Here is a 14,479-nt window from a genome sequence, read left to right as displayed (position 1 = left end):
AGCAGACTATGAAGATAATCAGGTCAGATACCTCTGATTGTATTGCCGCCTGAATCGCATCACTTTTAGTCCTCCCTCCTGTTGCTAGTGATATGGCATCATACAATCCGCTCTTTCCTTCATTGTCTTTATCGAATGCTAAATTGGAATCCATGAGCTTCCACAGAAACTTTCCTGCCAGGGGGCTGAAACAGAGGAGGAAGAAGTGATTGACAAGTTATTGAGTGGAAGCCATTTTAAAAGGTGCCTAGAATGTCCTTAAAGTAAAGCTGTCACCAGATTGTTTGTGATTAAACTGATGCCATGAGTTAGTAGAACGTGTTGGAGGCCTTGTCTCCTTCTGCTAAGCCCTTCTTTTTTTTTCTCTACACTTTTGAAAATGGTGGTGTAAAAATGTGCAAACTATGGTGTAAATATGCCATGTACCATTAATTTTTTTTATGGCAGGAAAATTTCTGAAATGTTTTGATAAATGTGGCCACTGTGTGTAAATCGCATATCTGGAGTCACCAAGGTGGTCCTGGAGCCATGCAGAGGGACAGGGTAACATCACATTTTCTAAAAAAAAGTATCATTATGTGCAGTATCCCAGAATAGGGTCACTGCAAAATGATTAATTGTAAAGTAAAATGTTCTAATTTACTATATGTATATACCCAGTAGCATTATATGGATATGTCATGGTTAACAGTTCCACAAACAGATTCCCAGGAGATAGACCTTGGTCCTCTCCTGGTTAGTGGGAGTCTAGTTCTAGCAGAGTAAGAGAAAGGCGTTACTAGGCCTGAGCTCAGAGAACCTTCATTTATGAGACTACTACAACCAAGAAAGCAACTGCTACACAAAAGTACTCCAGAGAAAAGGAGGATTAGAAGGGCTGCAATCTACAAGGCCATGCATTAGAGTAAGTCAGCAAGGTAGAGAGAGACCTTACTGCGTTGACAAGGGACATTGCTACTTTGAGATGGTTTGGCCAGCCTTATATTATATCTATACCCCTCAGCCCAGGAATTACAGAAGTGTTTACAAGAACCTCAGTTGCAAGCCTTAAGTTCTGCAGAGAGACTTTTGAAAGACAGGGAGAAGGAGTACCACAACCCCCATCATTATCATTGCTAGAGCTTAAAATCACTCCTGTTCTCCAGTCCACACACTCCTCCTGGGCTTGCTGTATATGTTTCAGGGTACCTAACTTATACAACTAACTTTGCTAACTTTGAAACTGTTTTTTGAGGTAACAGACAGAATGATAAAGAATGTATGTGGAAAACCAGCACTCTTCACCTGGTAGTACACTACAAAGAGCAATGTAGACAAGTGGATGGGTAAAAATATGTATTTATTAAGTATCAATATCACTAATAAAAATATTATAATGGGGGGATGGTGTGCATAAATTCAATTTAAAATTCAGTGATAGTGATCACCTAAAAGAGCATGATAGTCGGAGGATGGAAGATAAAAGGTAAAGGTACTGTTACTGATCCAATGTGATCAGTAACAGTAAGAATAAAGTAAGAAAAATATAAGGAAAAAATGTAGTGAGGTAGAAGTCTGTTACTTGTAATATTTCCCTGTCAGGGATTGCTGGCCGGTCACTGTTATAAAAAACGTTATGCAGAGAAAATATTATTATGCAGAAAATAGTAGCGAGGTGAAAGTCTGTTGCTGGTAATGGTTCCCTGTTAGGGATTGTTGGCCGGTCACTGGTAATGAAAAATAATATGCAGACAGGGGTGGTGATGTACCAGTAGGGTGCTGCACCTAGTTTGGCGTCCTACTGTCCCGGCTGTTCGTGCGTCCTTACTGCGCTCTGTAATGGCCGCTTCGATGTTTCGGTGTCCCACGTGGATGTGACGTCACCTGTATGGCGTTTCATGTGTCCTTCTTTTGTTCGATTCACGATCACTGTATAGCGATCTTTTTGTGATCCAATAGAGGGGTAATGTCGATTAATTGGGAAGCGCTTCCAGGATAGACTTGTAAGCAGGTTTATTCGGAAGTCTTGTAAGCAGGTTTATTCGGAAGCGAACCATTACCAGCAACAGACTTTCACCTCGCTACTTTTTTCTGCATAATAATATTTTTTCTGCATAACATTTTTTACAACAGTGACCGGCGAGCAATCCCTGACAGGGAAATATTACAAGTAACAGACTTCTACCTTGCTACATTTTTTCCTTATATTTTTCTTACTTTATTCTTACTGATCACATGGGATACCTACTCAGAGGGACAGCAAATGATTAAAGGTGAACTCTGTGCTGAATGACTATATCTGTACCCCCACTATTGCAATTATATATTTATATATTTTTACCCCTGATTTTTTACCTTTTACCTTTTATCTTCTATCCTCCAACTATCATGCTCTTTTAGGTGATCACTATCACTGAATTTTAAATCGAATTTATGCACACCATCCCCCCATTATAATATTTTTATTAGTGATATTGATACTTAATAAATACATATTTTTACCCATCAACTTGTCTACATTGCTCTTTGTAGTGTTTTACCAGGTGAAGAGTGCTGGTTTTCCACATACATTTTATTGCATATTCTTCCTTCCCGATTGGGTGAACCAGCCAAACCTAGAGCACCTACACATTGTATTGGCCAGGTGAGCCACCAGCAACCCATTTTCAGAATGATAAAGAACTTACCCCTCCTTGACTTGAAGTTCAATAAATTCAGATGATGGATCTTTCCCTGGGTATACACCTGTGGATATATCCTTTTCATCCATTCCACACAATGTCAGTCTAAAGCCTCGACCTTCTATTAGGTCACTTTTGGTGAGAATGTTGAGCTCCAGTTCAATGTTATGGTAGCTGCCTTTTAACAAACCATTGATATAGAGAGCTATTTCATCTTGGCTTGGCTCCTTGAGGGAGGTTTCTTCTATATCTTCCTGGTCACTTTGAATAAAGACCTTTTGGCTGATGTGAAAATACATTTTTGGTGCCTTATTGAGCCATATTGTTGCAGTCTCCATCAACTTCTTATTAGGTTTTTTGACATAGTTAACTTCCCATATTTTTCTTAGAAAGGTTAGAAAGTTGTCAATTAAATGATTGGTAAGTTGTACCGATATGTGGTTGGTTATTAAGCTATGCATTTCTGTTCCGACTTTTATCACATCTGGGAACGTGCTACGCCTATCCTGCTTGTAATCTGTGGTATCAAGACTAGTAACTTCAGGAACTATGACCTCAACCATCAATTGATTTATAGGGATAGCTCCTAAAGTGTCTCTAATTGCTGCACTGTGCTTTAGAATTAAATCTTTGATTTGAACATTGGCTCCAATGTCTTCAGTTGCCAGTCGTTTTGACAAATCGAGTGCAGCCTCTTTCAGATTTTGTAAGCACGACTGATAAATCTTATGTTGTCCTATTGCGTCTGAGAAATCCAAATCAACCAACTTTACTAGTTTCTCTTTCAGGAGTTTCTTATTGGATTCCTTAATCTTATAATTCTCAGGGTGTTCAGCTTTTAAAGTAGATTCTGGGACAGAATTGATCACAGTTATTTTTAGAGGAAACATCTTAAGAATCTCATTGGTCTCCAAGCATGTTACGGTTACTTTCATAAATATATCTTCCAGGAGTTGTTTCATTGTTTTCTCTGCTGTAAGATCTGATTCATATTTTAAGGCATTTGAAATTCCTTGCTTATTGAGTTCATTTCCAGTAAATCTGGCAGTCTGGACCATAATGTTCTTTGAGGCTGCATTGGATGCAAGGCCTTGTATTGATGTAATAACAGAGTTTGTGGCAGTAGAATGGGATGAGTTTGTTGAGTTTATTGAGTTCTTATTTTCAACTGCTGATGTTATTACATCTTTTGCAACTGAAAGGAATATGTCTGTACCTTTCAGAACAGTTTTTGCTATGTCTGTTGCCACTTTAGCTACTTTCATTATATAACTGACCCCTGCTGTCACTAGTGATATTCCAATACTTAAGGCCTTTGATACTGCCCATTCTGCCCAGTCAAAGCTCCCTTTCACCATACCTTTTATTCCTTCCGTCATGTCACTTATACCTTCTGATATAAGACCCAGTCCAATTTGACTTGCTGTCCCAAAAGAAAGAACACATGTCAAAATTCCTGCAAAAACTTGCAAAGCACCCAGTAGGAAACAAATTAAGGCATCAATGCAAAATTTAGGTTTTTCTTCCACCTCAAACACAAATGACATCCCATATTCGTAGAAAAGAGACATCTCATCTGTCTCTACTTTTCCACTATTTGTAGGCTCAAGTAGTGTGAAGATGCTGGATTCCTTGGTTATTGCGTCTTTGTTCTTGGACTGTAAATCATTTAGTTTTTCAAGTGACCTCTCAATGTAATTTTTCCAGGAGTTGAGTAAGTTCATCCGTGTGTTTATCTGCAAAGTAAAATTTGTCTCCTGGTGGTGAGGCTCAAATTTCGTTTTTTGAGTGAAACTTCCAAATACATTGGTATTGCTGATTTCAGAGACATAAATTTCCATAGCCTTCTTTGCTTCAGTCAGTAAACCAATAGCTTCATTTTTGTAATCCTCTTTTTCCAAATTGATTGTGATGAATGCTTGATTGTAGAGGGAAATGGCTTTGTACACAGAATCAACCTGTTCCACTTTTCTCCAGAATTTTAAAGCTCCAAAGTCACGGTTCTTATGATTTATATGCAAGTAAGTGCGGTCCATGGCTACTTTAACATAATCATAAAAATTTTCTGTTTGTGAAACGGATAGTTGAGACTTTTTCTCTGCCAGAACTTGCATCAGATTACTTTTCAGGGCTTCTAAATCTTTGTGATTATTGATGTCATCATCATGCATCGTAAGCCATAAGGCCCATGTCTCTTTCAGGGCATTGAGGCCTTGCTGGTAATCTAACATTTTACAGTTATCAAATATTTTTTCCAATTTAGATGCATCTTGAATGATCTGGAAAGCCTTTCTTTCATCCTCACTGTACATTGAATGGAAGTCCTCTAAGTGTTCACAGAAGAGACTGAAAAGTTCCTGACGGATATTAACTTCTACCAGCTCTTCCTTTTCCATTCCTTCAATTTGTTTTTTTTCATAGCATGCTCTTATTTTCCTCATTTCTTCCATTGATTTTCCATGGTAGGCAGGAGCTAAGTCTTGCTGATTTAATATCATCTGCACCATACCAGGATTACCTTTCCTGGAGGTGCGGCCAAAAATTTGTTTCTCAACTCTTCTATTGGCTGGAAAATGAGTAAGGATTACACATAGTCCTCCACTTTCGTTCACTTCTTTCGTAACCTTAACATCGGTCCCTCTGCCACCTAGGTTTGTAGACAAAATAACATCACCTGACTGAAAGGTTTTCATTTCTATGTTGTGCTTATCACTTCTGGTATATAAAGTAATATTGCTATGGTTTGACACTGCGTTTAGTTCCAACAACTTGTGCTGGAGCTCATCTGCAGTTTTTACATCCTCACAAACGACTAGAGCTGCTAGTCTATCATTCCAAGTTTTTGAACTTATTTTTTCCTTTACACACTTGCATATTTCTTTGAGCCAAGACTCTCTACCTCTGTTCACTTGCATAACAGGTAGCTCCAGTTTTTTAGTGTATCGATGAGTGGGCATAAGGTAACTGGCTGTTTGGAAATTTTTCAGCAAAAAGTTGATCTCAACTTCTTCTCCTAATGTTCCTGATACTCCATAAATTCCAGACCCACTTCTATATCTCTGAAAGAAATGGAAATTGGACATGAAATTGGTGACACTAGATAACGGAGATAAAGCTAATTGATGTTTTAGCTCCAGGAACTGCTGAAGTCCATCTCCCCAGCGTTTGTTTTTCTCTAAGACACCAGTGGATTTGAAGTCGATTGGAATTATGCAATGATGTTCAGATGAACTGACTTTATCTCTGCTATCAATTGTATACTGTCTACCTTTTTCCATCATTATGGCCCGTAACGCATTCTCCACAAAGATGGGGAGTCGATTCTGAGTGTAAACCATCAGATGTTTTGGAAGTAGAATAACATTTTCATCTCTTTTTTCTGTCTTGCAGTTATCAGAATATCTAACTATGGATGAGATTTCTTTTACTGTTATTTCTATAAGCTCTTTTTCAGCCATTAGCAAACAAGCTTGTCCATGTTCCATAAGAAGGATACTGACGGAAGTTTCAGCTTCGCAACTATTTTCAAGAAAAGACGCTTTCCCATCTTTGAGCACGTAAAACTTAAATTGTACCATATCGTTCATAATTTTTCCAAAGACTCTGAACAGAACTTTTTGTTGTTCTGGGCCAAATTTACTTAACAACTTTTCCAGCAGAGTATTTTCAAGGCTGCTAGCATTCAATTCAGAAGGTGAAGAATCTTTGATTTCCCATAGATCTTTATCATTGATTAGACCTAGTTGCAAGGCACACGTAAGAATATGTATGGCATTAAAGTGCTCAGATGCATTTTGCCCAAATATTGCATCTGTTGCCAGTTTGTGAAAGTACTGTATTCCAGTGGCCCAAACTAAGTTACCTGTTTTTGCCTCTTCAATTCTCTGACACATACAAACTCTTGCCCAGATTGCTGCCAGTAGTTGGTCTAAGTGTCTCATACCTATGGTTTCATGAGACAGGAAAGTAATTTGGGCTCCATTATCTAAAGTCATATAATCCACTTCATCCACAACAGCGATGTCAAACTTCCGTTTACCTCTTGTGGTTTTCTTCTCAAACTCCTGTCTTAAGATGTCTGCAGCAAAGTTTTCCACAGTTCCATATACAATGGATGCATTGTAAGCATTAATTATTGCATTATCTCTACTTTGGGCATCCAAATTATCCATTTCAAGCGGCGGAGGGATGACATTGCTCATCACATCAAACATTACATACAATTTATTCCATTCTTCTTGATCACGGCGAGCCAAAACTGGATTGCTGGTAATTATGTCAACTGTTTTTCCTCTGAGGGCTTGTATTAGTGCAAACACTGCCACAATACATGATTTTCCTTCACCAGTGGCAATTTCCAATAGGCACCCTTTACTGTCAGGCGATTCTGATAGCAGCAAAGTCAAGATAGAGGCAAACTGAGTAGCTCTAGGAAAGTAACCACTTGCTTTCTTTGTTGGATCTGAAGAAGGTTTACTTGTAGTGTCCTCCGCCGCTACTGCCAATATCACCAATATCTTCACCATATTTTCCACACTGAGTTCTGTTACATCAAATTTCTTGATCATTGCTATCACTTCTGTTTTCATTTTGGCATTTAGGTCTTTTAGTTCATATTTAGGGAGCTCCATCATGAGTTCCTCTAAAACCTTTTCTACAAACATAAGAATACTTTCTGAATGCCCAAATTGTCTCATTTCCTTTATGATTGCCTTCACATCTTTATCTGTTTCCTTCAGAATTTTATAGTCCAAATACTTGACAGGGTCATTTTGCTCCAGAGCTGTGATTGCTGTTTTGAGATTTATCTGGTATGTTCGAACTTGATGTAAAATTTTCTCGACTTCAGTCAGAGGCGTTCCATATTTGGAGACGATAAGATAAAATATAACAGCCTCCGCAGGGTTCCAAATATTATTGTATAAGATAAGTGCAATATGTTGCTTACAAGGATCTGAAAATTTTTGAATAATATTCATTAAAATATCCCCTACTGCAGTTTTGCTGTCTTTGTAAAGTTTGTCAACAACACAAATTATAAAAAATGATTTAGCTTCCATAAAGTGAAAGTACTCCATTTCTTCTGTTGGGGAATTGCTCATGGTGACATCTGCCATAGCTTTCAGAATGAGGAAATTTTCTTTTAACGATAGCGTTTTGAAACCAAAAATCTGATCTAAATTCTGGAAGGCGTGCATGACAAAGTTATGTTTTTTTGCATAGTCAGATGCCAGTTTATACTGGAAAACAATAATTCTCTCTAGCAAACTTCTGGACTGCATCTCTTCATCTTCTTCAATGTTATTATCTCTCAAAAGCTCTATGAATTTCTCTTTTACCTCCATTGCCTGTAAAACACAATACAATAGAAAGAATATTAATCTGTACAACTGTTCATATGAGCGTAATAGTATAAGGTTTATAAGAGATGAAAAAAAATATATTTGCACTGTAGTTGACATTCTAGATGAAATCCTTGAGCTCAAAAGGACCTTCTAACCATGCAATGTCCTAGCTGTTTTATGGCTTTGTACAAGTTCAAAGCTGTACAGTGCTGTAATATGGCACAAATATGGCAAACAAACTGTACCTCGATGCTTTGGATTCCATATGAAAACATACTCCAGCAGATTCCATTGTATGGAAACATCATAAGATGGAAGACTGCTTAGATGGTACAGTTTAAAGGGGTTATCCCAAAATAATAATAATAATAATCTGACATCATAAATGACAATCTCTTTCTAAGAAAGCTAGAACCAGCCTTGTACCTCACATAGATCCAGAGATCTCCCCATTCATTGCTAGATTTATATCAAGCGGACAGCTCATGGGGTATCTTTTCTGCTGCAGCTCTCTACCTATCACAGCTCAGGAGGCAGTTGAAGGATGAAACTGAGCATGTGTGGCCATCTCGGTGAGCAGGACAAAGAAAAAAATAAACAGCAGGTGGTGCTATACAGATACATTTTACTGAATAACTCAGTGGCTAAATGCTAACATTTTAATTACATGAAATTACAAAAGTATTCAGATCCAGGTGCTGGTTTGAAAACTGTCGAACATTATTCATGGGACAACCCCTTTAAAAGTTAACCACAGCATCTATGACCCTTGATGCCGACGTTACTAGGTCTAATAAAAGCCAAACCTTTGAGATTTGCACATGTTGTTAGCAGTTTAGGAAGAGAATCAGGGATTGCTAGGAGGTGCCCTCTTTGTTCCCTATGTTTGGGGCTTAGTCTGTTGTTGTTTTGTAGTGGTTACCTTTGGTTGTCTTTACTTCCCCATACTACCCATGACACCCTAACTATAATTTTCTATAAAAAAATCCATCTAGTGTGAAACTGTACATAGAAGACAGAGAGGAGAATAAAGCAGCTTCTGGTACCAGAAATAGTGCAGTGGACTACGGTGATTAGTCATGACATTCATCATATACAACATTAGATTGTTACCTCTTTAGTTTGAAACCCAAGTGCATTGTCTTCCACCTGGTGATGCTGGATGTAAAATTGTTCTTGAGCATGAATTGCTTTGTTTTGCTTCATTTGCTGCTTCTCAAAAGATTGTGCAAGTTTTTCTTCAAGAGCCTTGTTCTCCTTTTCAATCTGCTCCTGGATCTGCCTCTCTCTCTCCATTTGTGCTTGTTTTCTTTTTCTCTCCTCTTCTTCCTGTCTCCTTCTCTCCATTTCAATTCTGTCTGCTTCTTGTTTACCTTAAAGTATACAACAGTCAACCATATAGATATTCATAATTCAAAATGTAAAGAAAGCTTTAAATTAAAGGGGTGGCCACTTTCTGACTACTTCTGACCAATGTGTAGGTAAGATCAGAGTTCTTCAACTCTAGTCCTCAGGGCCCACCAACTGGCCATGATTTGAGAATATCCCACAGAATGAACATCTGTGGTGAGTCCTGAGCCAGTGACACTAATTATATTACGTTCTCAATGCTAAAGAAATACTAAAAACATGACCAGTAGGAGGGCCCTGAGGACCGTAGCTGAGGAACACTGGGTAAGATGACTATATGTCAATTGCTAATATATCCTTCAGTGATATTTTTTCTAAAAAGACGGCTACACGAGTTACAAAGTGAAAGTAAGAAGCCCGGGAACCCAAGATCACCCATGATTTAGACAGCCAATCAGCAGCTAGCCAGCCCCTGTGATGTCACAGCCTGTTAAAAGCCTCATCCTGTGCGGTCTCTGCCATTTCATTGTGAGCTGAGGATAGAGAGAGACATGACAAGTGCTGGGGACAGTGTTGCTAAAATCTTTCAATTGTGGAATATTGTATAGGAAGAGCGCAGGGACAGTGTAGGGAGAGTTTTTACACACTGTAAGAAGAGCATATGGAGACTGCAGGGACCATGCAGGGACTGTAATCTGAAGCTGAAGAGCTATCTAATTAAACAGTGTCCTTCTTGTTTAACACATAAACACTTATATTAAACTTTGATTCTCCAATTAGGGTGAATAAGCTGTCTAGTTCTACTGTTATTGGGATGTGCACCTTGTTTAATAGATAGGCAATTCTATTAGGCCGTGATTCTCAAATTGGGGTAAATAAACTGTCTAATTTTACTGATATTGGGTGTCCACCTTGTTTAACAGATAAGCAATTCTAATACTCCTTGATTTTGAAATTGGGATGAATAAGCTGTCTAGTTCTACTGATTTTGGGGTGTCCACCTTTTTTAATAGATAAGCAATTTAAATTATTTAAGTCTTCCACCCAACTGTAAGATGTCTTGAAAATGGCCAGGAAACCGTGCATGCACTTCAGCCACTCTTACCCTGCAAAACATGCCCTCCTTGAGCTGCAAAGGCAGAATGGTGTTCCCCAACATCTCCTCATGTGACATTTCATCCCGTTGGAACTCCACTCTCCATATGATGGACAGACTATATAAGCAGCGGAAGGCCGTGAACTATTTCTTGAGGATGCAGGCAGAGAGGTGTATTCCCCTGTATAACTTCGATGTTAGCCAGTGGCAGCTCATGCGTGACACCTGCTGTTTGCTCCGTCCCTTTGAGGAGGCCACTTTATTTGTCAGTCTCCAGGACTATGGGATGAATGATGTAATTCCACTCCTTCATGTCCTGGAGCCTACATCTCACTGCCACCTGAGCCCAGTGGGGAGCCCAGAAATTGTATACACGAATATTTAGTTTATCTACCCAAGCGACAGGAGAGGAACAGGAGAAGCAGGAGAATTATGAGGAGCAGGAGGGCGATGTGAAAGACCAGGCAGATGATCCTGACAGACCATGGCAGTATGCAGTGGAGATGGAGGCAGGGAGTCACTCCGATTCCCTTCTGCAAATGTCCAGATGCAATTGCCCCCCAGGCCACCCTAAAGCATGTTAAAAACGGCCGCTGGGCCATCTTTAACAAATTATTATTATTATTTTTTTTTATTCCTCAGGGTCGCACCACCGATCACCACAGGCGGTGAGGTCCTGGTTCTAGATGCCGGCAGCAGTGGGGGGGCAGTAGGAGATGAGCGCTTCCATTGTGGAAGCACTCATCTCCATATTCATCTGTATCTCCATCCTCAGGACAGCGATACAGATGGCTGTGCTGCGGAGGTGCAGGGGAGGGAGCAAGGCGTGTCCCTTCCCTGTTCTTCTGATAGGCCGCAGGCATTAATGCCTGCAGCCTATCAGAGGCCGGCTCAGGCGGCGCGATGATGGAGGTAAGTATTAATGAATTTTGTTTTTTTCTTTGCGGGGGGAACTGGCACTATGGGGGCATCTGGCATTTTCATACAGCCCCATTTTTTTGGGGTGGCACTCTGGGGGCATTTATTTCTTGCTGATTTTTTTGGGGGGCACTATGGGGGCATTTTTTCCTGGCACATTATGGGAGGCACTATAGGGGAGAGCGTCACTATGTGGCATTATTTGGGGGCACTATGGGGGAGTGGAGCACTATTGGGGCATCTGGTGGCACTAAGAAGGGGCATTTTTTAACTGGCACATTATGGGGGAGAGGAGCACTATAGGAGCATCTGCTTGGGGCACTAAGAAGGGGCATTTTTTACTGGCATATTATGGCTGACACTATGGGGAAGGGGGAGAGGAGCACTATGAGGGAATTTACTGGGGCACTATATAGGGGTATTTTATACTGGCATACATTATGGGGACATTCACTCAACTGCTGGCACTAAGGGGGGTATTAAATGTACCTTCATATTATAGGGAGAATTATTACTACTAGGAGGTATTATGCAGAGCTTTACTACTACTGGGGGGCTATGAGGAACATGATTACTAGTATGGGCACTATAGGAGCATTATTACTACTAAGTGTGCTCTGGCAGAGAATTATTTCTATTGGTGGGATTTTAGGGAGCACTGTTACTTTGGGGGGCATCCTGGCACAGTATCAGCTTAGCACAATTATTTTTGTGGGATATTATCTATATACTATTAGTGTCTGGGCACAGTTATTTTTTAGAGCACTGTGTGCCAATAATTGTTGAAGGGGGCACTATCTGTGTGGTAGCAGTATTTCAAGGGGGACTGTTTCTGCAGTATAGTATTGGGGGTGTTCAGAAGATGTGAAGATTATGGAAATGTGGGAAACTAATGTCTGTATGTTAGGGATGAGCGAACTCGAACTGTATAGTTCGGGTTCGTACCGAATTTTGGGGTGTCCGTGACACGGACCCGAACCCGGACATTTTCGTAAAAGTCCGGGTTCGGGTTCGGTGTTCGTCGCTTTCTTGGCGCTTTTGTGACGCTTTCTTGGCGCTTTTTGAAAGGCTGCAAAGCAGCCAATCAACAAGCGTCATACTACTTGCCCCAAGAGGCCATCACAGCCATGCCTACTATTGGCATGGCTGTGATTGGCCAGAGCACCATGTGACCCAGCCTCTATTTAAGCTGGAGTCACATAGCGCCGCCCGTCACTCTGCTCTGATTAGCGTAGGGAGAGGTTGCGGCTGCGACAGTAGGGCGAGATTAGGCAGATTAACTCCTCCAAAGGACTTGATTAACTGATCGATCTGCAGCTGTGGATCATTGAGCTGCTGATCCTCAATTGCTCACTGTTTTTAGGCTGCACAGACCGTTTGTCAGTCACATTTTTCTGGGGTGATCGGCGGCCATTTTGTGTCTTGTGGTGCGCCAGCACAAGCTGCGACCAAGTGCATTTAACCCTCAATGGTGTGGTTGTTTTTTGGCTAAAGCCTACATCAGGGTGAAGCTGTCACACCAAGTGCATTTAACCAGCAATAGTCTGTTCATTTTTTGGCCATATACAAAATCAGGGGCAAGCTGCGCCTGTCACCAAGTGCATTTAACCCTCAATGGTGTGGTTGTTTTTTGGCTAAAGCCTACATCAGGGTGAAGCTGTCACACCAAGTGCATTTAACCAGCAATAGTCTGTTCATTTTTTGGCCATATACTAAATCAGGGGCAAGCTGCGCCTGTCACCAAGTGCATTTAACCCTCAATGGTGTGGTTGTTTTTTGGCTAAAGCCTACATCAGGGTGAAGCTGTCACACCAAGTGCATTTAACCAGCAATAGTCTGTTTATTTTTTGGCCATATCCCAGTCTAATTCTGTCACTAAATCCATACCGGTCACCCAGCGCCTAAATACTAGGCCTCAAATTTATATCCCGCTAAATCTGTCCTTAGTGCTGTAGCTGGGCGAGTTATTTAGTGTCCGTTCAAGCACATTTCTTGTTCTGGGTTGAAATACAATTCCCAATTTAGCAATTTCATAATTTAGTGGTTTCTGCTATATCAGAGCTATTTGAAATCTATCCCTAAAAGGGTATATAATATTCAAGGTGCACATTGGGTCATTCAGAATAACTTCACACACACCCGCTACTGTGTATTTCCAAGTCTAATTCTGGCACTAAACCCATACCTGTCACCCAGCGCCTAAATACTAGGCCTCAAATTTATATCCCGCTAAATCTGTCCCTAGTGCTGTAGCTGGGCGAGTTATTTAGTGTCCGTTCAAGCACATTTCTTGTTCTGGGTTGAAATACAATTCCCAATTTAGCAATTTCATAATTGAGTGGTTTCTGCTATATCAGAGCTATTTGAAATCTATCCCTAAAAGGGTATATAATATTCAAGGTGCACATTGGGTCATTCAGAATAACTTCACACACACCCGCTACTGTGTATTTCCAAGTCTAATTCTGGCACTAAACCCATACCTGTCACCCAGCGCCTAAATACTAGGCCTCAAATTTATATCCCGCTAAATCTGTCCCTAGTGCTGTAGCTGGGCGAGTTATTTAGTGTCCGTTCAAGCACATTTCTTGTTCTGGGTTGAAATACAATTCCCAATTTAGCAATTTCATAATTGAGTGGTTTCTGCTATATCAGAGCTATTTGAAATCTATCCCTAAAAGGGTATATAATATTCAAGGTGCACATTGGGTCATTCAGAATAACTTCACACACACCCGCTACTGTGTATTTCCAAGTCTAATTCTGGCACTAAACCCATACCTGTCACCCAGCGCCTAAATACTAGGCCTCAAATTTATATCCCGCTAAATCTGTCCCTAGTGCTGTAGCTGGGCGAGTTATTTAGTGTCCGTTCAAGCACATTTCTTGTTCTGGGTTGAAATACAATTCCCAATTTAGCAATTTCATAATTTAGTGGTTTCTGCTATATCAGAGCTATTTGAAATCTATCCCTAAAAGGGTATATAATATTCAAGGTGCACATTGGGTCATTCAGAATAACTTCACACACACCCGCTACTGTGTATTTCCAAGTCTAATTCTGGCACTAAACCCATACCTGTCACCCAGCGCCTAAATACTAGGCCTCA

This window comes from Bufo gargarizans, chromosome 1 (genome assembly GCF_014858855.1).
Source record: "Bufo gargarizans isolate SCDJY-AF-19 chromosome 1, ASM1485885v1, whole genome shotgun sequence".
Taxonomy (NCBI): domain Eukaryota; kingdom Metazoa; phylum Chordata; class Amphibia; order Anura; family Bufonidae; genus Bufo; species Bufo gargarizans.
Note: the sequence above shows the minus strand (reverse complement) of the source record.